Below are 25,535 nucleotides of genomic sequence, written 5' to 3'. Positions count from 1 at the left end.
GGGCAGACCCAGTGTAAAAATACAAATAACATCTACAAAATAAACGAATTATACATCGATATATATATATATATATATATATATATATATATATATATATATATATAGTAAAACAATTACAATATATAAAGACACAATAATGTCATATCTTCAGGTCACAAAATAAGAAAAAAAATTTATAGTACAATAGATGGAAAGAGGAGGATATGCATTTCCAGTGTTTCAACATGTGGCCCTGCCTTGAACTGTGTATGTTTTATCAGTAGTGGGGCTGAAGCTGGTGGTTGTGAGGGGATGCATGGGGCAGGTTTACAGCGGGGTAAGGTCCGCTGGGTAGAGAATGTGGTCTGGGAATATTGTAGGATTCGACAAGGATGTTACGGATAATAGGGGGGCGCCGCAAGGCAACTCTGGGTGGTGTGGGGAGAATAATGTCAAGGGATGATCTCATTTCAGGGCCTGACTTGAGAAAGTCATATCCCTGGTGGAGTAATTTGTTGATGCATTCGAGGCCAGGATAAGATTGGTTGACAAGGGGATGCTTCTGTGTGGTCTGGGGGTAGGAACATTGTTGTTGGATGGGGAGGAATGTATTGCTCGGGAGATCTGTTTGTGGATAAGGTCTGCAGGATAGTTGTGTCAGAGGAATGCACTGGTCAGGTTACTGGTGTAATTGTTGAGGGGTTTGTCGTTGGAGCAAATACGTTTGCCACGAATACCTAGGCTGTAGGGAAGGGAGCGTTTCATGTGGAATGGATGGCAGCTATCAAAATGAAGGTACTGTTGTTTGTTTATGGGTTTGATGTGGACAGAGATTTGGATGTAAGCTTCAACAAGATGAAGGTCAACATCGAGGAAGATGGCCTGGGTTTTGGAGAATGACCAGGTGAAATTCAGATTCGAAAAGGAGTTGAGGTTATGGAGGAAAGTAAGGGGTGTTTCTTCACCATGAGTCCAGACCACAAAGATGTCATCTATAAACCTATACCAGGCCAGGGGAAGCAGCTGTTTCGTCTTCAGGAAAGACTCTTCCATGCAGCCCATGAAGAGATGGGCATAGGATGGAGCCATCCTGGTTCCCATGGCCGTTCCCCTGATTTGTTTGTAGGTCTGGCATTCAAAAGTGAAGTAATTATGGGTGAGAATGAAGTTGGGAAGTGTGATAGGGAACAAGGTTTTTGTAAGATCTTTGGGTGGGCGTTGGGAGAGGTAGTGTTTAAGGGCAGAGAGACCATGGGTATGTGGGATGTTTGTGTAAAGGGATGTAGCATCCATGGTGACAAGAAACGTTTCAGGTGGGAGGGGAGTGGGAATGGATTTGAGGCGTTCTAGGAAGTGGTTGGTGTCTTTGATGTACGATGGAAGTCTGCAGGTGATAGGCTGGAGGTGTCAGTCTACCAGAAATGAGATACGTTCTGTAGGGGCTTTGAATCCTGCCACAATGAGACAGCCAGGATCGTTCTCTTTGTGGACTTTGGGTAATAGGTAGAAGGTAGGGGCCCGTGGCTCAGGTGGAGTGAGTAGGTGTATGGAAGCCAATGTGAGGCCTTGTGAGGGACCTTGGATTTTTAGGATTTTCTGCAGCTCAGTATGGATGAAGGGAATGGGATCCTGGGTAACAGCTTTGTAGGTTGAGGTGTCGGGGAGTTGACGCTGTCCTTCTGCCACATACTCCACATGGTCAAGTACCACAGTTGTGGCGCCTTTACCCGCCAGTAGGTGACAATAGAGTAGTCTGTTTTCAGCTCCTTAATGGCACAGGATTCTGCTGGGGTGATGTTGGGGGTTGTCGGAATGTTCTTCAAGAAGGAATGAGAGGCAACACTGGATGTGAGGAATTCCTGAAATGTCTGCAAGGAATGGTTTTGGGGGAGGGGAGGAGGATCCCTTTGAGAAGGCGGTCAGAGCTGTTCTAGACGGGTTTCCACACTGGGTCTAGTATCTGGGGGCCTTGTTTGGATGGTGAAGTGACATTTCCAATTGAGGTTCCGGATGAAAGAGAGAAGATCTTTAACCAGGGCAGTGCGGTTGAATTTAGGCATGGGGCGAAAGGCTGAGCCTTTTGATGGAACAGATGTATCTGGAGGAGAGAGGGATCTTGATGAGAGGTTTAGAACTGAATTGTGACTGGTGATATGTGCCATTTGAATGTGGTTATAGTCGAGATTTGGTCTGTGTGGGGTATGTGCTGGGGTTAGGAGATTGAGTAGGGTGGCTAGACTAGGTTTGTTGGCTATGAGGGGGGTTTGTTGAAGGAGTTGTTGTGGTTGGTGTTTGTGAGGGATAGGGAGAGGGACCCCACTTCTTAGGTGTTGCACTAGCACTGTGGATAGTTTTTTCAGGTAGTGTGTGGCATGGAATTCAAGTTTACAGCTGGCATCTAGGATGGTGTTCCTGAGTGTGTTCTCCAAACAGGGGTTTGAGAGGTGGAGGACTTTGAAGAGAGATAGGAGCTGTTGGGAGTGGTGGTTAGATTAAGTAGTGTAGAGATTCAGGACAAGTTTGGTAAGGGCTAATGATTGAAGGTTCTGGAAGTCCAGGAGAGACTGTTGGAAGGAGGGACTGCACCCAGAGATGGGAACTTTTAAGATAAGTCCTTTTGGGGTAATTCCAAAGGTTAAGAAGGACCAGAGGAAAAGTATGTGGGATTGCAGTTTGGCTACAGTGAATGCATGTTTCCGGAATGAATGTGAATTATGTGGGATATGATTAGGGTACATAGTGGGTAACTGGTGGGTAGGGAACTTAAATAAATAAAGTTAAAATAGTCATAATAAGAAGGAATAAAACAAGGACGGAAGGACGAGAAAGAAAATGTGTTGGTAATGTTCATTACCAAAGGAAGACCACTAAATAAAAAAAAAACACTATACGGGAATAAAGGGAAAAGTACGGATAAAGGTTGACCAGACCTATCAAGTATGTCCAGATCAGGGGAAACGAACACACGTTGCTCAAAGAAAGATCGGGAGTGGCGCAAAAAGAAAAAGATCGTGAGTGGCGAACCAAAGATCGCGGGTGGCGCAAAAATGTCCCTAAAAATTTGCCTGTGGCAGAGAAAGATAGCCAATGGCACAAATAGATTGCCAGAAACACAAAATCTACGGAAATGGACGATACTGGTAAGTGTGGAAATTTGTTAGACAAAGATTGTTGGCAGTGTTTGTTGGCTGGAAAACAGCGAATAAAACTATGGAACCAGAATGAGATTTTCACTCTGCAGCGGAGTCGATGGCAGCTTCTTAGAAGTAAAGCTGTGAGTACCGGGCGTGAGTCGTGCTTCGGTAGCTCAGTTGGTAGAGCACTTGCCCGCGAAAGGCAAAGGTCCCCAGTTCGAGTGTCGGTCGGGCACACAGTTTTAATCTGCCAGGAAGTTTCAAAACTATGGAATGTTAAATAAATAAATCAATAAATAAATAAAGAGCAGTGGACTATAAACGGAAGAAGAAATTGGAGGGAGGGAAATGAATCTCGCACAGTTGGTGACGAATATATATATATATATATATATATATATATATATATATATATATATGTATATGGATGTGAACCAAATAGTTGATCTAAATGATTACATTAATAGCTGATGGCTCTTCATTCCGTTTTGACTGATTCCTCATATTGCAGTTATGTACGTCATCACTGTTTCAGTGCTATCCGTCCCCAGAAGGTGTTGTCCCTCCAACTCAAACAAGCGATATAAGTCAGTCAGTATGTGCTAACCAACAGTGTACCAGTGGATGAATGGGATGGAAAAGACACCACCGATGTAGTCTAATAATAAGCATCACAGTTGATAGTGCGAACAATTTTAGCAATTTTACAGTAATTTCAACACCGAGCAATGATGCATGTTTCCCATTTTCAGTATCATAGCTAAACCGCCCTCTGTCTACATTTCCAGTATCATTGAGAATGTAGATAGATGACTGTGCAGTACGTCCATCATTGTTAATTGTCGAACACCTACATCATCAAAGCATACGAGACAGCAATCCGATATTTCTAGCGCCTCGAGCATAGTGCACAATTTACAATCTATCTCTATGTGGATGGGAGTCACACAGCATTCTCGCAGTCTTAGGATAAAATTAGAGAATGAAATGCCCCCCCCCCCCTCCACACTGTCTTGACCAGCCCACGCTGCAGTACCGTTACCGATTAAATCTGCAGCTGACCAGAAGTACACCGCCATATTCCGCGTCTCGTGAATGAATGAACCTATCTGAGACCTAGTCCATCCAAGTACACAAGATTTCTCCAGATGCACCCATGTGGAGGAGGTTAGCACCGCTTATTGGTGTATAGTAACAGATTTTAAAGTGTTGTGATGTAATAGCAGACAGTTAAGAAGAATAAGAAACAGGTGATTATGCATGATGGAATTCCAGACGGATGGAGTTAGAAGCAGAGAACATACGTGAAGGAATTTAACGAGATACGTCGTAATATAATATCTGCACGTTAATACTGTTAATACAATTGTCACGTCCTTTGAAAATATATCCAGCTACGAAGGAAAAACGATAAACACCATTCTTGGCACAAAGAAGTGGTAAATGGCATGCAGCAAACCGCAGGCAAGTACTCTCAGCATTTAAAGTTAATTTGATCAAATTTCTACAGAATATCTATTCTTCAGAAGTAAAATATTTGCTCGTATCGCAGAGAAAATGAATTCAGAATCAGTAGATGGAAAACAGAAAGACTCTGCCTGTGTGATTATGCTATCTCACGCGAAAACTGTAATGAAAAATGAATTATCCACGTAATAAATGATTGAAGACCAGCATGTAAACTTCTACACAAAACAGTTTCCAAACTATGTACGAGAAGTAATAACTTCGCGCGAAAAGGTAATAGCATTCTGTTTTACTTCTTCAACTACTGAGTCACTGGTCACTGGCTAGGTGCATGTGTGCTCTCAGAGCTGTGCTCAGTATCACGTGCAATGTGCGTGTGTATACTTACACATGGGCTCTGTTTCATCATGTACAATATACAGATTGATTATAATTAAAGTTAAACTTTCAAAACGCTGACGAAATAACACCACTGGACAGCATGACATCAAATTGCAACGGAATATTATCGGAGAAGATGAAAACGTATGGCAAAAGAAAGATATGTAGTGTCAAAATTGATCAATAGATGGCGCTGTATACGTCAGAATATTTAAATGAAAACACCTGTCATGCGCACGACCCATTGTCGTTGGTATAAACACGCCGGGGACACGGTTTTTCCTCCATTCGCGTTAGCGACGTTCGCCATAACTGTATCAATGCAGAATCGCACTTTGCTTGTAATTCTGTATTACATGAATGATGAATGTGCACACGTCGCTCTGAAGAAGTTCTCGACAGCGAAGGGTTTGAAAAAATGCGTTGTCCGATGACTGCCGTGGATCTGGAGAAAATGATTCGGAAATTCGAAAAGACGAGCTCTTTTGGTGTGCAACCTGGTAGAGGGAGGAAACGAATTGATTCGACGTCAATTGAAGCAGTGGCCGCAGCAGTGCAGGAGGAGACGAGTGGTGGTGTGCAAACTTGTAGTGCACGTAGAAAATCCCGAAAATTGGACAATCCTACGAAACATCCGTCTTTGCCATCGATTGAAAATTACCAATGTGCACGAGTTGCTTCCTGTTGACCTGCCAGCAAAAGAGACCTTTTTCTTAGAATTTCTTGCTCGCAGAATGATTGACCGTTTAAGATTTTGTGAACAGACGAAGCCCACTTCCAATTGACAGGATATGTCCATTCACAGAATTGTCGAATATGGGCAGCGGAAAATCCACACGCAAATTAACCAGTACCACTTCATCCAGAAAAGGTTACTGTGTGGTGCGGGTTTATGGCATCATTTACTATAGGGTCATATTTTTTCGAAAATGGTTCAAATGGTTCAAATGGCTCTGAGCACTCTGGGACTTAACATCTGAGGTCATCAGTCCCCTACAACTTAGAACTACATAAACCTAACTAACCTAAGGGAATCACATATATCCATGCCCGAGGCAGGATTCGAACCTGCGACCATAGCGGTCGCGCGGTTCCAGACTGAAGCGCCTAGAATCGCTCGGTCACACCGGCCGGCTTTATCGAAGAGTCAGGTGCTCCCGGTCCTGTTACCTGAACCGTCACTGGTAAGGGCTATGAGTGTCTAGTGCGCAATCACGTCATTCCAGCTCGTAAACAGCATAGATGTGTGGATGGGATCATTTTTATGCAAGATGGCGCACCTCCGCACATTGAAAATCCAGTTACGCAGCTGCTGAAGCACCCGTTCGAAAATGCTACCATTATCAGTCTCAATTATCCCACAGCCTGGCCGTCCCGATCACCTGATCTTAATCTGTGTGACTTCTGGCTGTTGGGCTCTCTGAAAGGTGCTGTGTTCAATGTCCCGATTCCAAACTTAGCTTCGTTGAAGGCACACATTACGCAACACAATATGAACGTGACCCCTGAAACAGTTCGATCAGTTGTGGAACATGCTGTTTCTCGATTACAACTTGTTGCAGAAAAGGGAGCACAGTATATTCACACGGAAATTAGTAGTCCGATTTGATTTAAATTCATGCTTTTTATGCAGTTTTATGCCTCAGGACAATTAAAAACCGATGTGATTGATACTCTTAATGCTTTTTTGACCTCAGGACAATTAAAAATCGATGTGATTGATGCTTTTTATGCTGTTGTTTGCCTCATGATAATTAAAAATGCACGTGAGTAGTGCTTTTTATGCGATTTTGGCCTGAGGACAATTAAAAACCGATTTTTCCCATCCGATGTGATATGACCTCGCCGTGGTGGATGGGCTTACGTAACTAACAGGATCACAACTGTACACCCATGAACACTGAGCAGTACAGCTTGTTTAGCGTCAAACGTACACCTTAGGCATGTTGTATGATTCATTTGTCATTTGTTGACGACCATTATTAAATTATGATGCTTACAGCGCCATCTATTGCTACATTTTGTAACTATTTTTCTTCTGCCATACATTTTCCCCCTTCTCCGATAATATTCCGTTGCAATTTGACATCATTATCATCAGTGGTGTTATTTCGAGAGAGGTTTGAAAGCTTAATTTTAATTGTAATCACCATGTACCGTGAGTAGGTTGATTCTACTAAAGTAATTACACATCAGTGACTTAAGGGTAAATCCCATACTGGATTTCACTAAGTGAAAAATGTATATAAAAGAGCCAAACAGACTGACCAGATACACAGAGTGTATCAAAAAGAACCATCCAATTTTAATAAATCACAACTATTATGGTATTTGAGAAACGTGCGTGAACAACATACTATTGGGAAGAGTAAATTTACGAGTTTTAGATGGTTCCCGCTAGGTAGCAGCAGTGTGCGCCCACTACTGCTCTAGTAAAAATGGTGTCAGGACAACAGAGAGCGTGAAACTGTACGAAATTCAGTTACTACAAGCTCTTCGTGAGGGTGATAAACAACAACGTGTGAAGTTAAGTAATTTAGTTCTTGGCAAGATGGAGGATGACAGTTTACTTCCACGCTTAGTGTTCAGTGACGAGGCAACATTGCACTTATATGGAAAGGTGAATCGTCATAATGTGAGAATATGGGGTACAGAAGAACCATATGAATTTGTAAAATATGGCGTAACTAGTTTGGGCAATTTCCACAGGCGAATTCAGTTTGTTTACAACCAAGAGGAATATCACTTCTATCCAGTGACTAGACAGGAAAGTCATACAGATGGGATTTTACCTTAACTAAATTAGATCAAATAGATCCACCTGCGATCGGTTCTACGACAGTTGCAGCATCATGTAGTAATGTGATTACTTGAATACTAAGTGCAAACTTATTCGAATGAAACATTCCATTTAACATGTGCCCAATTTTTATTCGTTGCAGAGAAACAACTGGATAGAGAGGTCTAATTTCAATTGTTCGTACACATGTGGCTATTGGTTTATTTATCGCTTGTTATTTTTGTACTTCCGTAAAAAAGTTGTGGAGCTGTGCATGAGTTTACATAACTGAATCGTTCAGCTGTGACTGTATGACTTTTTTGCCGACTCTGCTGTATCTTTTAATCATGACGCATTCATTTACAAACGTTCATTATGCCGATATAGAATATGTGTAATGGCTTTGTAAAGGAAACGATACCATCTATTCACAGAATATGGTAGTTGATTTCCCAAGTGCTTACTGCCAGATTGAAGAGGTTTAATTATGTTTTTACTAACCTCTGTGAGAGTGACAAAGTGCCCCTCGGTTATATTTCATGTGAATGTGAAAATGAACAGGCTGTGGATGAAGGAGAGGTTATTATTTAGCTTAACAAGGTGCTTCACACACGAGAATATGGCGAACATTAAGTATTCACAGCCTGTATTCGTATCATTTATTTCAAAATCAACACCTATGAGAAGGAAATGAAGATGAGCAACTGGAATTTTGTTGTTGGTTAATTACAGCTCTCCGATTAAACCCATTATATTGTCAGTAACACTTGTACCTCCCATCCATTGCTTCGATGAAAATCTATATCTGTTTCTGGAGACACATTTTCAGCAATTATTCTCTGTAAACGTGTGATGTAGTATTACAGACACAGTCGGTTGACCGGTATTGCTGTATTAGTGCATCATCGTCTTTCAGGAGACTTTTTGTTTACACTTTCTTGGAAACGAGCTTCCAGAATTATTCGAAGTGGTTCGTTTTTCAACTAGATTAGGTATATTTTTCCAGAATAACGAGATCCCTGCACATTCTAATCATCAGATGACACATCATATGAACCCAGCAGTCCTCAGAAGGTGAATCCATACAAATGGCGAACCTTACCCCTCTGGACTTTGCCTCGGCGGATAACTGAAAGGCAGTATCTACAATGTGAAAGTAAAAACAGGACACGAACTGACCGTTCGGAATAGGAATAGTGCTGCCCTCGTGGACCAAATCCTAAATAACCTTAGAAAATCAACATGCGGTGGTGCCAAGAGAATTCTAAAGTCATTGAAGTCTGAGATGGTATTAATGAATATCTGCTCTAAACTTAACCATTTGACTTTGCTTAACCCCTTCTATAATGGTTTGTTTAGGTTACAGTCTAACAACTGCATATCTGTAACTAATAAAAATTGTCCATAGATTATACAAAATAGCTTATTCCATTAATCTAATAGAATCACCTCATAAAATATTTACCACTAGGTGATTACCCAGTGTTGTCCAGGTATATATTTATTCCATTCTGTATTAGTCCAGTACCCGCTTCTGCCTCACTCATTCCATGTTCTCCTTCTCCCTTTCCCTACCTATCTGCTGCACACCCTCTCTCTGCCCACTTCCTCCACACTCCACTTCCTCTGTACCTGCCCCTCTCTCTGTCTCTCTCCTCCTGCCTCTGTCTCTGCACCTCTGCTCCTCCCCTCTCTGCCATCTGCTCCTTTCACCTCTGCCCATCTCTTCCTCACCCTCTTTATCCTCCACCTATCTCTTTTTGTCCATCTCCTCCAACCTCCTCTGTTTCGTCTACCTCGTGCCCCCACCCACTCTTTCCATCTCCACCACTCCCTTTCTTTGTCCACCTCCTCCTGCCCTCACCCTGTCCGTTTCTTCCTCTTCTGTTTCTCTGTCCATTTCCTCCTCTCTCCTCTCTCTGTCCATACCCCTTCTTCCTTTACTCTGTCTACTCCCTTGTTTTCTCAGTGTCCAGCTCCTCACTACCCCATTTACCTGTCCAGAACCTTGATCCCCTCTCTGTCAACCTCCTCCTGTGCCCCTCCCTATCGATATCCTTCTGCTTCTCCCTCTGTCCATCTGCTCCACCCTCCCACTGTCCCCCTTCTCCTCCCTCTGCCAAATCCGTCTCCTTGTCCCCCTCTCTTTCATATTCTCCTCCTCTCTCCTTTTTCGTATCTCCCTCTCTCCCCTCTCTGTCTGTCTCTTCCTCCAATTTCCCTCGATCCATCTCTGCCCTGCCCATTTCTCAATCTCATTCACTCCCTCTCTCTGCACCTCCCACTCCCTATCCATATCCTCTTCCCACTCTGTCCATCCATATGCTCCACCTCCTCTTCAAGTCAATCAGCTCCTCCTACTCTGTCAATCTGCTTCTACTCCTTGTGTCCATCTATCATCGACCCTCTGTAACTCCATCCACTCTTTTACACTCTTTTTGCCCATGTCCTCCTTCCACATTCTGCTTCTACCTCCTTTGCCCTCCATCTCCTCCTCCTCCTGTCCTTTGATATCTCCTCCTCCCCTTTTCCCACCTCTCTGTCCATCTCATCCTATTTCCTTTCTCTCTCCATCTCTTGCTCCCCCTTCTCTCTGTCCATCTCCTCCTCCTCCTCCCATTCTCTGTCATTTCATCATTTTGACTCTCTCTGTCCAACTCCTCTCTACCCCATCTAACTGTCCATCACCTCCTGTCCCTCTCTCTGTCCCACTGCTCCTGCCCTCTCCCTGTCCAACTGCTCCTGCCGCCTCTGTCTATCTCCTCCTTCCCATTCTGTCCACATCCTCCTACTTTCTCTAATGCCAACTACTTCTCCACACTCTCTTTGTGTATTTTCGCCTCCCGCACTCTCTGTCCAGCTCACTCTACTCACACTGTCCTTCTCGTTCTCACCTTCTGCCAGTACATCTCCTCTTCTCCATTCTTGGTGTACATCTCCTCATCGTTCTGAAAATTTCCTCCTATTTCTTATCTCTGTCCATTTTCTCCTCTTCCCTTTCTGTGTCCACATCCTCCTCTCCCCCCTCTCGGTTCATCACCTTCTTTCCTCGCTCTCTGTCTCTGTCCAGCTCCCCTATCCTCTCCCTGCCCGATCTCCTCCTCTCTCCCTATCTGCAATCTGTGTCCATCGCCTCCTCTACCTTCCCTGTCTGTCCTTCTCCTCCACCACCTTCTCTCTCCAAGTTATCATCCCCGCCCCAGTTTGAGATTGCAGGTTCTTACCCCCACAGCATTCCTTTCGAGATAGTGAGTAATATGTGTATCAGATTTAAATCACTCCAGGGGTTTCATTTTTACGCATACACGTTTATGACGTCATATATCCTGAACTATGTCTCTTATAATTATATAATTTTTCGGGTACATTGAGCGAGATGTGTGAACATTGACTGTGAAATATGTAGTCAATAGGACCAATAATAAAGAAGTAATAAGTTAAAATGTCAAGCTTGGTTCTTCGTTTAGCACACATTTCCTCCGTAGCTGTATGTCGTACAATTATATATTTTTGTAGGTACATACCGCGACGTATGTGGATACTTTCTGCGAAATGTGCTGTGAATACATGGTGCGACAGTGTTACTGCGTGAACAACGAATATGTAGTAAGCGATACATTTGTCTCCTTCCATCATGTTGTGGATCCTTTCACCGAAAAAAAGTTTTGTAAAGGTTTGATATTATGTGTAAAGTTTGTTTCAAGTCACAAAGTGCTTTAACTCTCAACTATTGGATGCATATATTTTAGCTATTTTCACATCGCGAGCTACGCTACCTTTTCAAATGCACCCCCATCCCTTTGATAGACAGGTGGTTCCTTCTCCACATCGTTTTTTTGCAGACAGTAAGCGATAAGTCCACCAAGTTTGGTAGAAATCAGTCCAATGGCTTAGGAGGTGGTTTGGAACATATATACATACATGTACGTCCATCCATTTTTGTTACACGTATGGGCTCCTCCTCAAACACCCTGTTAAATAAAGGCGATGAGACTGCAGATGTAGTAAAGGTAGAAATCCAGAAAGACAGTGGTCTTTGACCAAAGTCGTATCGAAAGCTTGCACTTCCTTTTACAGAGGAAACTCTCACCTAAGGTACTGGATTAGTCTTTCATCAAACACGGCTTTCGACGTTTACTGGTTACTTGCTTACGAAACCTGATTAAGTTGCTTCTCCGGACGAAAGCAACGCTGCTTCTTGCACACACAGCACAACCTCGCTGATTACGATTCCTGTCTCGCAGCAACATTCTCCGTGGCGTTTCTCTCTCCGTGCAACAAGGACCTTCCCAAGGGCGCTGTTGCACTGAGAAACTTCTTATCGGCGCACGAACGTTTCAGAACATTTTTGTTCCCGTGAGCTTTGTCCTAATAGGACCATAACTGCTGTGATGTATTGACACAAAAGCTGTCAATACAACATGAATTATTATTTGCTTACATTAGGTCACACTATTTCGCCCATGCTGAAATACAAACATAGTTACAAAACACTGAATGACGTGCGGTAGGTTTTCATTGCTTAACACTCCTAGAGTCCTGGTTCCTGCTGGATAACACTAGTCGCGGAGCTTCTATGGGGTACAGTTTCCGATTAAATTTAACTGTATCTAGCTTCATTAATCCTTCCTTCTTTACAAAATGTAAAGTAAGATACACAGGAGAAGCACTTGACAATATAAGCAATTATGATCCAGTTTCTGAGACCGCAACAGATTTTGATTGTCCTGAGAAAAGAAACCATTCTTTTTTGTCCTCATAGTCGTTTTTGTATATTAAATCACTGCACTGGGGACAGACAAAAGGAAGACACTGTTCACAAACCTTCTAGCTGAGATTTATATTCTTTATAAGGCTGTCTAAATCTTCTACAGGTGTTCGTAGCAGCTGGATTGCTTTAAAATGTATAAATTTCCTTCCACTCCTCATTATTCCTACAATTTCACTAACCTTAAAAGACAAAAGTAATGGCTGGACTTCCAATTCTTTTCGTCTGCAATTTTTTTGCTAGAGTTCGAAGAATACCTCAACGTTTAATCGTATGATATCCATTCCGAAATACGTGATGTAGCTAAATATTTCAGTGAGTCTGTATGTACTCACTGGTCATATTTGTAATATTGCATGTCAGCAGATACTGCAGGGTAGGCTGAAAACGTCTTATTGACAACATCAATAAAAAATGTATTATATTGCAGAATGTAATTTCAGGTTCATTTTCATTCATGCTTCTTCCTCAATCGTCCAAAATGAATGCAGACTGGAAATCTAGATAATATAGTTCTTCGCTTTCCACACACTGTTCCATCTTTGTAGTTTGCGAAAATAGTCGTATGCTAAGCATTGCCTTTGAATTCACCAATTCGTCTGGAATCTACCACATATTTAAATAAATCTTTCCAATTAACGATATTCTGAGACTCTTAGACTGAGTTTCTAGGAGACCAACGTCGCTAGATCAGATGTCAGATATAAATTTATTACTACAACTTTTGTTTCTAAGATCATTCGTTCAACAAGAGCATTAGTTTTATTGATTACTTGACAAAGTCCTGTAGACAGTTAGCCAGCATAAATCTCTAAATACATGGTATAAAGCATTTTGCCATAAATTAAAGCAAATACCTGACGCCACAGCCTGTAGGTACCTTCCAGTTGCTCGTATACCGTAACATTTTACACGTTGTTGTTGTGGTCTTCATTCCAGATACTGGTTGTATGCAGCTCTCCATGCAACATTTTAAACAACTCAGAATAATTTTTTAAAGTTGGAAAAGTTTCAGAGATATTTCTGGTAGCTTCAAAGGGAACAGTTCTCTTTTTCTCAGACACTGTTTCTCGGTTCTTACACATTTCAGAAGAAATATATATATATAATTTTAATCACATAGTCACCTAGAACCAATCGAATAACATATTTAGTTTAGAATCACTCCTCCAGTTTAACTAAATCCAGACACAAACAGTAATTTCACAAAAATGGTTCAAATGGCTCTGAGCACTATGGGACTCAACTGCTGAGGTCATTAGTCCCCTAGAACTTAGAACTAGTGAAACCTAACTAACCTAAGGACATCACAAACATCCATGCCCGAGGCAGGATTCGAACCTGCGACCGTAGCGGTCTTGCGGTTCCAGACTGCAGCGCCTTTAACCGCACGGCCACTTCGGCCGGCAGTAATTTCACAAAACGCATTTATATACATTGGTCCAGTCCTTTATTTCTCGTTCCGCTGAAATCTGTAGTCACAACGTCCATGTATCGATTTGGTAGGACGCTTTCTCTTTTAACAATTTTCCATCAGCGAGGCAACATCTGCTGTTTAAAATACTTCATTCAGATTGTCGTCTTCAGACAGCAGGTTCGTTCTGCATCTGAACTGTCCTCACTCTTTATTTCTCCATACTAATAATAAGCAGTGTATTTGTGGACACCATCCATTATCAACGACGACATTCATAAATATTTTGTCAAAATCTGATGATATATAAAGGGTTCTGGCAGGAGTTGATAATTCAGCAAGTACTGTAATAGTCTGAAACACTTTGAAATTAAATGTTAGTAGTTACGCTAGCACCGTTCAATCACTGCATTGTTGTCAAACCTCTCATGACGTCATAAATCATGACATCGATGACACCATGTACTGTTATCAGATTTCTCAAAAAATGGGTCTGAGAACTATGGGACTTAACTGCTGAGATCATCAGTCCCCTAGATCTTAGAACTACTTAAACCTAACTAACCGAAGGACATCACACACATCCATGCCCGAGGCAGGATTCGAATCTGCGAACGTAGCGGTCGCGCGGTTCCAGACTGTAGTGCCTAGAACCGCTCGACCACACCAGCCGGCTCAGATTTCTCACCCCCTTCCCAACCTCCTAGGATTAGGCCATCTGCACATTCTACGCAAGATGGGAATTTCAAAATTTGGTGTTAAATTCAATAATTGGTGGGAAATTCAATATTTGGTATTATATTTGGATTTCCCACCCTAAAATACATAAAAATAAGGTATTTTCAGCAAAAACGTTTTTGCATCGTTGGCCTGTGTTATTATTCTTCTGTTTCAGTATAACCTGTTCTTATAATTAATAATAGTTATTATTCTTGCTGTTTCAGTATAACCTGTTCTTATAATTAATAATAATTATAATTAATTATAATTAATAATTATTACTCTTGTTGTTTCAGTATAACCTGTTCTTTTTCATAATTATTCGTTGTTCTTACTGTTTTATTTTACTTTCTTATTTTCAGTATAACATTTTCTCACAGTTTAATGTACAAGTTACTCTGTCGCCGCGTTTTATCGATCTCTGGAATATTCGAGTGCCTTCGGCTTTCACGTACTATGACGGTCAAGCATACCTGATCTTGAACCTCTCTCTGTCACTTTCCCTGTCCTCAGCTCCTCGTTCCCCAGCTCCTACCTCTCCGTTTTCTCCTTCTAGCAGCCCCCTTCTCCCCATCCCCCTCATTGCGGAAGGTGCCGGTCCCTGCATTTCATGGATACAGCTGCCCCTTATACCCGCCGACTTATAGCGAAATCGAGTAGTGACAGTTCTACACTGCAGCTTACTCACGCAAATGTGAGGTCCTTACCCACCTACCTGAATGAGTTCCGCTATATATTTCCGGATCTCAGCTTTCATGCCATACACGTGTCTGAGACACGGCTGAAGTCGATTACACCCTCCATTCTCAATGGTTTGTTTTTTCTGAGTCATGACAGACGTAACAGACGAGGCATTTGTGTGGCAGCGTATATACGAGCAAATTTGTTCCCCAAAGCCGTGCTGACGTCTGAAAACGAGGACAAACAGCCGGAATAGATGTACACTGAAATTAACCCTAGAACACTGCAGAGGCCGGTCGGTGTGGCCGTGCGGTTCTAAGCGCGTCAGTTTGGAACCGCGTGACCGCTACGGTCGCAGGCTCGAATCCTGCCTCGGGCATGGATGCGTGTGATGTCCTTAGGTTAGTTAGATTTAAGTAGTTCTAAGTTCTAGGGGACTGATGACCTCAGTAGTTAAGTCCCATAGTAAAAAAACAAACAAACAAAAAAAACAGTGCAGAGGGAAAAACATTACATTGCTACTAAACAATCGTAAATTTGTCTACTCCATTTTCATTCAAAGGACGTATTAATTTATAGTTTATGCACTAGTTAACTACCATTATAACATCTCGAATGTCATACACAAAATACATACAAAATGCCCTGTTTTACATGTATACTGACGATACCAGATTTTTGGGAATCGCAAATTGGTGCTGACTGCAACCGTGATTTGATAAAGCTTTAGTGATCTATAGACTGTGTCTCATGTGTGATATACAAACCACCTAATGTTGGACAGCTCTTTAACTCTGAATCTGTGCTTTCAAGTCTCGAGTCTTCACATGAACGCACAACTGTAGCCGCAGGTATCAACATCAGTACTCTAAACAACAGTCCTTCCGTTGGAAAATTCACGTGCATACTTTCCTGTTCAAATCTTACACTGATTCCACTTGGGCCCACTCACCTACAGCTAACTCTCATACGTTTATTGATATTTTAGCAACCAAATGTCTAAACAGAGTAAATTGCACGGATCAGATCTCAGCATCTGGTTTCTCCTCCTGTGATGTAAAATTCATGACCTGACAGTTGCAATGCTCAAAGAACAAACCGCAAAGGCGACTTTCAGAGTTCTGAAACGCATGAATACGATATGTCTGAACTTACAGCTGACGCCTACGATATTTCTTGACGGACGAACGGAAATATTTCTGACATAATGAAAAATCTAATTTCACAGACAGCTTAAATAATTTATACGACAAACACATTCCTCTGTAAACAGAATGAGTAAGGAGAAAACCTGCATCATGCCCTACAGACCACATTAAACAACTTATGAGTGTCGGCAATTCTGCACACATGACATACAAACGCCACTTAACCTCTTACAACCATCACACAGAAGCAACTACCAACAGAATTAGTGAGTCTGTGAGAAATACAAACCTCAGATATACCCACTACCTAACTGACGACTTTCACAGGTCCACCATCCTTTTGAAAAACCCACAGGGTCTAGGAACAGGCAGGCCTAAATCTGCAACTGAACCACTGGTTCCTGTTGATAATCTAAATGAACGTTTCGCCTCGCCAACATCTTTACTTTACGAACGCATAATGGCACAAACCGTCGGTTTTCTTAATCTATCAGCGGTTGGTAGAACGAAAATTTTTTCCTGCAGCCGGTAAGCCCCAACACGGTCAGGAAGAACGTAGCGCGTATTTGTTCGGCAGCAGAAGGACACGGTATTATAACAGTGCAAACGATCAGCTATCTTGGCGACCCTCTACTGTACAAAGTAGCGGACTTTTTCAACTGTTCTCTGACTTCCATAAACTTCCCAATATCCTGGAAACAGAGACTCATAAAACCAATACCCAAGGCTGCAAAATACATTGTCCACGAACAGCTTACCAGCACACAGGCGAACGATGGAAAAACGTTTTTGTTGAAAATACCTTATTCTTAAGTGTTTTAGGGTGGGGTATCCAAATATGATACTTAAAAAACTGTATCACCCTCCATTTCTTCGCATTTTACAGTTAAATTTATTAAATTAAGCGATATTTTGAAGAATTTAACAGCTTTTATATAGTTAAAATAATTTTAAAAAGATGTGTCTCGAATGTAGATGACGTTGATAGCACTTCTGCAAAACATTTGCTGGCAAAAAAAGTCGATTCCATTTTTGTGTTAACAGATGGTGTTTTGTTCACTGTCAACCTAACCTCACTTTCCCGTTTCCTGTGCATGTGCTCAGTACAATGTTTAATCGTGGTTGTAAAAACTCTGCTGACAGTTTTTGTTATATTTGTGATGAATTTTTTGATTAAAAAACACCAAAGAAACATTACAGACTTTGTAGAAAAGGTTTATCTATCATACTTTGGATCTAATCTTGGGCGTCACATAAGGTATATTACGTGTATGTTGGAGATCTGAGAAAATGATCAAAAAGGAGAAAAGCCTTTAGATTTGCTGTTCCTATGATATGGAGGGAGCCAAGAAACCATTCTGATGATTGCTACTATTGCTGTGTTGATATTACTGGTCATAATTCGGAAATCAAGAAGGTAATAAGCTACCCTAACCTTCCGTCCGCCATCCGAACAGTAGGACATGGTGTAGGTTTGCCAGTCCCTGAACTACCAGATGATTTAAATTCTATTCCAAGAGAAGTATTTTCTGACGTACAATCTCATTTACATGAACCAGATGGTGACGAATTCCATTGTAATACAGAAAGTCTAGAGCCCAAATTGTTTACTCAGACCAAGCTTACCGACTTGGTTAGGAATCTGGGCTTAACGAAAGAGAAAGCTGAATGACTTGGGTCTACATTAAAAGAAAAGAACTTACTGGCAGTTGGAACCAGCATATACATGTATAGAAACAAAGAGCAGCAATTTTCCAAGTTTTTTCAAGGATAAGGTGATTTCGTGTACTGCTCGGACATTCCTGATCCGATGAATGAGTTTGGTATTGAATACAAAAAGGAAGACTGGAGGCTGTTTGTTGATTCATCCGAAACCAGTTTAAGGCTGTTATATTACACAATGCTAACATTTATGCATCTATACCTGTTGGACGTTCTGTACATATGAAAGAAAGCTATGAAAACCTAGAATTAGTGCTAAAAATAGGCTATTCTGATCATGGTTGGATGATATGTGCCGATCTAAAAGTATCATGCATGCTCCGTTTCTTGTGCGAATAGGACAGTAGGGGTAGGGATCAACACTGGTGCAGAAAGAATTGCCTGTGAGGGAGCCTTTAAAATCTGGTGAAAAGACCATTGTATGCAAAAACCTTGTAGATACAAAAACTTACTCCTACCACCTCTACATATAAAGTTAGGTCTAATGAAACAGTTTGTAAAGGACCATGTTTTGGTTTAAGTATCTCTGCCAAAGGTTTCGCTACGGTCGCAGGTTCGAATCCTGCCTCGGGCATGGATGTGTGTGATGTCCTTGGGTTAGTTAGGTTTAAGTAGTTGTAAGTTCTAGGGGACTGATGACCTCAGATGTTAAGTCCCATAGTGCTCAGAGCCATTTGAACCAGAAGTTTCAACACCTTTCAGAAGCTAAACTAAAAGAAGGCGTCTTTGTCGGACTTGACATTAGAAAAATGATGTTTGATATTAACTTTGAATCCACAATGACCTTAAATGAGAACGAAGCGTGGGTATGATTCAAGCAAGTCGTTAAAAAGTTATTAGGACATGAAAAAGACCCAGAATATGCTTCTATTATAGCTAAAATGTTAAAGGAGTTTAAAATTTAAGAATGTTTAATGAGCCAGAAAGATCACCTTTTGAACAGTCACCTTTATTACTTCCCGGACAATATGGGAGATGTTAGTGAGAAGCAAGAAGAGCGTTTTCACCAGGACATTAAAGTGATGGAAAAACGCCACGAAGGCCGCTGGAACACCAACATGATGGGAGACTGCTGTTTGTCGCTTCACCGAGAAGTTCAGCAAGCGATTCTTCGTAGAAAAGGCTACACAAGAAGCTTAAAAAGAGAGAGAGAGAGAAAATACAAACCATTTCTAGCTGACAAGTGAATCCTCTATTAACACATATCATTGTTTTAAGTAGCTTACTGTAAAGACAAACTATGGTTATGTTGTAACAAAGCGTTTCATTAATTTCCCCTTTTACCGTATAGCATAGGATTTTTATACTATATAATAAAAAGCGTATTGCTCGAGAACTATGCGTGACAGAAAAAAGCTAAGGCTATATTTGGATTCAGCTCCTAAAAATCTATAAAGATCAGCTATCAAACTAAAAAAAGGTTTAAAAAATTTTTTCGTTGGCGCGTGTAACCCTTCAGATGAATACCAGTCGGTTTTCCGGCGAAATCGCAGCACGACGACTCTCTTGTAAATGAACTGACTGACGAGCTGGAACATGCTATGGACAGATAACAGGAGGCGCTTTTCGAATTTCAGCGAAGTTTTCGACACTGTTGACTTTGACATTCTACTTGCTAAAGTAACGAGTACAAATTTTTCTTATAGTGCTCTACATTCGTTCCACACATAACTTGTATCCCACCAACAGTGTGCAATGTTTGGAATTCAAAGATCACAATGGAGTAATGTAGTGTCAAGGGTCCCAAAAGGATCAGTAGTGAGCCCATTACTTTTACCATTATATGTTAATCATGTGTCAACTATTTTCTCCCACTGAAAATATCACCTACACGCTGACAACCTTCAATATTATTAAAATGCAAATTCAACAAACTTGTTCACCTCCATCCAGCATGTTAACATGTAAATGCTGATTTACTTGCATTATCTGAATGGGTGCAGAGCATCGGTTTGAAACTTAACCCTTGAGTCTCAGTCGCTCACGAAAGACGTGTTACTACATAGTTCTGAGAAACTCTTGACCCCTAACCGCGCAGAAATAACCTTTTCCTCTGCTGCGGACTGTAAACACAACTGCAGTTTGTAAGAAGGCGTCAGTGTTGCGTATTTTATTTCTATCTTGAAAAGAAGCTCGTACAATCATTAATACTCCTCACATTTAAACAAGGTGATGCTATTTTCCAAGGCCTTTGGTACGAAGGCTCACATACTCTATGAATGCTTGTGGGTGATGCATTTGTGACTCACACTATCTCGACTGTATGACTCCTTCCTACGAACAATTATCACAGCTGTGTGTGCCGATAAGCGTAGCGATGTCATACTACGTCTGATCTATCGTCTTCTCAATCATTGCATTCCCACTTGTTACTCTTACACTACAAGTGAACTTCATAGCAGAGATACCTGTTCTCAACAACGTAAAGTCCTTTCTGTCCCATCGCATAGCGCTGCTAAGCTCCCTGATTCATTTTCTGCATCAGGAACACGGCTTTGGAACAATCTCCCTATAAGAATCGGATAAATTAAATTAATTTGAAACTTCAGGATACAGTTAATGGCCCACCTTCTATAACGATAGCCATCTTACCTTATCATAGCTTGTAGCTCACTCTCGTCGATCTCTCCTTCCTCTCAACTTTCCTCTCCACCATGTTGGCAGGGTTCTTTGTTTAAATTTGGCTCTTTCCTAACAGCCACTGGCAATATCATTTCAATTTTCTCATCCTTCGTTATTCCTTCCACTTCTATAATACTAAACATATATTCAAATGTGATAAACTAACTTATATTATTCATATTGCCCTTTACGATTATTATCACGAGAATTATTGGAGTCAGTAATTATTTTCTTTATTACTATTACGGTCAATTTTTATTACAGTTATTTATGTCTATAATAATTATTTTATTATTACTATTACTATTCTTATTACTATTATTCCCGTGAAGATTTTTGTAATATCTTTGATATGTATTATTCCTGGTCAACTGAAAGAGGTAGCGTCAAGGCCCTAATCTGGTCAGGCTAAATAAGCAATAAATAAATATTTTTGGAGCCGTTCAGAAAGCATTTGTGGCCGTCGATTTGCTTTGGATAAAGAGGTGCATGCCTGGTACAGTTGCATAGGCCATGATGGCACTGACGATTCGTCTCACAGTGAGATATATATATTAACAATTATGTCGATTCCTCTTGAAATAAAAATACAATTTACTTACTTTTTTCACCTGTCCAGTCTTTGTTTGAGTGTCCCTTATAGCTGTCCTATGAGCTAGCACCGAGAACTGTATGAGTTTGAAATGGTTCAAATGGCTCTGAGCACTATGGGACTTTACATCAGGGGTCATCAGTCCCCTAGAACTTAGAACTACTTAAACCTAACTAACCCAAGGACATCAAACACATTCATGCCCAAGGTAGAATTCGAACCTGCGATCGTAGCAGTCGCGCGGTCCAGGACTAAAGCGCATAGAAACGCTCGGCCACCGCGGCCGGCTGTGTGAGTTTGAAACAATTAAAAGCAGCGAGAGTGGTCGCAATTTATAAGTGATTTTTGCGTAGCTTCTTCGTAGAATACGTTCATAACTACGAATGAAAAGTACACTATTACATATGTTCTGCAGTATTAATTATTTATCGAGCGGGTGGAATGTATCTAGGAAATTGCACGATGTTGGCAATGGCAGTTAGAGGTACAGTCACATTACTAATCATACTTAACTTCCGGTTTTAGTGCGAGAATATATCATGATGAAAATGCACTCACACACTGTCGAGCTTCTCTATCAAGAACATTAAACTGACATTTGTGTAGCTTCGATGTGGTACTCACGTGTAGCACTTTCAGGTGAGTACTCACGTAGTCACGAATAACATACCACCATTTCATTAATTCCTTTATACGCCTCTTGATTTTAATTGCACCGGCAGATGATTATTTGCATTGGCGTAATTTTACGTTGGAAACATTGTTTATAAAATGGATGTGTTGTTCTGACTTTGCTTTTTGTTTTCATAGTCTACTATAAACGACGAATAATTGTGTTCTGTTGGAACATGTTATCATGTAGACTGGTTCTACCGTCACTCCTTGGTAGAACAACTCCATGACTACAAATTAAAAGCACAATATTATATTTGTTCTACAGTATTAAAGGATTATTTTTATGCTGTAGGATATAAATAATGTGGTGCTTTTAGTTGGTGACCATAATTGATTTTGTTTTATGTCTGACACGATAGTGAAATTTTAACTCATTAGAAACAACAACGGAAAACATGAAAATCAAATTAAAAAATACGGATTTTAAAAGTGATATTTCAGCTGCCTGTCAAAGTATACTCTCAAATAAAGTTAAATTTCGTATTTATACGTCAGTCAGCACATGTTAAGAGTCACGATCGTGAGACGTTTCTTCGTGATATCTAAAAGGCGATGAATATGCACGCAAGACTACATAACCTCTACAAAACTTCTCCTCCCACTCCGACCGCTATATACGCGTCTTGCCTGTGCCACTTCCAAACATGAAAGTAATATTATTTAGAATTGCATGTTCTGCACGTAACTATTGTTAGTGGCAAGTGTAATATATATAAACATTATAATATTCTATATAAGTAAGATATACTTTACAAGGAATATGCAAACATCATAAAATAACTTAATAACAAACAAACCGTTTTATAAGGTGACGATTCCTAACGTGATTTTTTAATTTGAAACTTCAGGATACTATTTATGGCCCACCTTCTATAACAATAGCCATCTTACCATATCATAGCTTGTAGCTCACTCTTGTCGATCTCTCCTTCCTCTCAACTTTCCTCTCCACCATGTTGGCAGGGTTCTTTGTTTAAATTTTGCTCTTTCCTAACAGCCACTGGCAATATCATTTCAATTTTCACGTCCTTCGTTATTCCTTCCGCTTCTATAATACTAAACATATATTCAAATGTGATAAACTAACTTATATTATTCATAGTGCCCTTTACGATTATTATCACGAGAATTATTGGAGTCAGTTATTATTTTCTTTATTATTATTACGGTCAATTTTTATAACAGCTATTTATGTCTATAATAATTATTTTATTATTTCTATTACTATTCTTATTGTTATTATTCCCGTGAAGATTTTCATAATATCTTTGATATGTGTTATTCCTGGTCAACTGAAAGAGGTAGCGTCAAGGCCCTAATCTGGTCACGCTAAATAAGCAATAAATAAATATTTTTGGAGCCGTTCAGAAAGCATTTGTGGCCGTCGATTTGCTTTGGATAAAGAGGTGCGTGCCTGGTACAGTTGCATAGGCCATGATGGCATTGACGATTCGTCTCAAAGTGAGATATATGTATCAACAATTATGTCGATTCCTTTTGAAATAAAAATGCAATTTACTTACTATTTACACCTGTCTAGTCTTTGTTTGACTGTCCCTTATAGCTGTCCTATGAGCTCGATTACAAAAAGCTCTTGAACTACGTGTCGAAATGTTGCTGACCTGCATACGTAACAACTAGAAGTAACATTAATAGCTACTAATAACCAATATATTGTGTAATGGACTTTACTGCTCAGTCTGAAATGTGTCGCGCCTTTTGAAGTGATTTCCTTATTGCTGAGAGGAGTAATCTTCGTACTAGAAAAGAAAAATGCTGAGAATATAGCAGCTCCCAGTTTCAAATGTGTCAGTTTTCTTAGTCAATGTATTTGGCGGGACTACTGTAATAAATCAAGAATATCTACGTATAGCATCCCTTTTAGCCTTACGTTACAGACAGGTATCGCTACAGGCGAGAAGAAAGTAACTTTGGCGTATCCACTGCCACTTCAGTTAAAATTAATGGTAGCAGTCCTCCCTGATGCTTGCAATGTCGACCTGACAGCAACGCTTATCAGCAAAGTGAAGCTGATCCAAACTACGGGCATCCGGCAGGAACGCCTAGTTGCTAGAAGTTGTCGCCACAAATGCTGTTGCGTTAGTTAGGGCAACCCACAGCCATGTGGTGCGCTGTCTGGGCTAAGGGCTTATTACGAACTCCCGTTCGAACCAACTTTAGCACCCTGTAAGTCCTATAGACCAGCTAAACGTACTCCCATAACGACGGCTAGTTTGAAGGGAGATGTATCCGGAAACGAGAAATTGTGTCAGACTGCACGTCTGCGAATGTGACGCCGATTTGAGGCAACAGGTAGGGCCTAAGCCTGCAGGTAGAGCCAATACTATAGACGAAGCTGTGCAGACCGCACTAATTAATAGTTACCTCGCGGCGTTTACACATGACTTGCTAGCATTCTGCTCATCGCTACGAACAGCCTTCGTAGAGGACGCTATGAACGCTGTTCAATGTCGCACTATGACATGTCAGTTTCCCGCAGAAACAAAACAAGGTCCCGTTCCAGTTCGATCCCACTCAAATGTTACGCCTTTTAACGTCAACGAGACATTGTGGTACTTGCTTTCACGTTTTCACTGAGGTTAGTGCAGCACTCCTCTTTTTGACTATACAAGGGAAGTTAGTGAACACCTGCCTGCAACATTAATCATTTATTTATGGCACACAGGTCTCCACTCGGTGTTTCGATTCGTTCAGCATAGTTTTAGTTTCCTACACGTGCATCACACTTAACTGCAGTAATACAGGGTTATTACAAATGATTGAAGCGATTTCACAGCTCTATAATAACTGTATTATTTGAGATATTTTCACAATGCTTTGCACATACATACAAAAACTCAAAATTTTTTTTAGGTATTCACAAATGTTCGATATGTGCCCCTTTAGTGATTCGGCAGACATCAAGCCGATAATCAAGTTCCTCCCACACTCGGCGCAGCATGTCCCCATCAATGAGTTCAATAGCATCGGTGATGCGAGCTCGCAGTTCTGGCACGTTTCTTGGTAGAGGAGGTTTAAACACTGAATCTTTCACATAACCCCACAGAAAGAAATCGCATGCGGTTAAGTCGGGAGATCGTGGAGGCCATGACATGAATTGCCGATTATGATCTCCACCTCGACCGATCCATCGGTTTTCCAATCTCCTGTTTAAGAAATGCTGAACATCATGATGGAAGTGCGGTGGAGCACCATCCTGTTGAAAGATGAAGTCGGCGCCGTCGGTCTCCAGTTGTGGCATGAGCCAATTTTCCAGCATGTCCAGATACAAGTGTCCTGTAACGTTTTTTTCGCAGAAGAAAAAGGGGCCGTAAGGTTGCACAAAACACGTTAACATTTGGTGAATTGCGAATTTGCTGCACGAATGCGTGAGGATTCTTTACCGCCCAGATTCGCACATTGTGTCTGTTCAATTCACCATTAAGAAAA

The sequence above is a fragment of the Schistocerca piceifrons genome, chromosome X (assembly GCF_021461385.2).
Source record: "Schistocerca piceifrons isolate TAMUIC-IGC-003096 chromosome X, iqSchPice1.1, whole genome shotgun sequence".
In the NCBI taxonomy this organism is placed as follows: domain Eukaryota; kingdom Metazoa; phylum Arthropoda; class Insecta; order Orthoptera; family Acrididae; genus Schistocerca; species Schistocerca piceifrons.
This window is presented reverse-complemented; position numbering follows the sequence as displayed.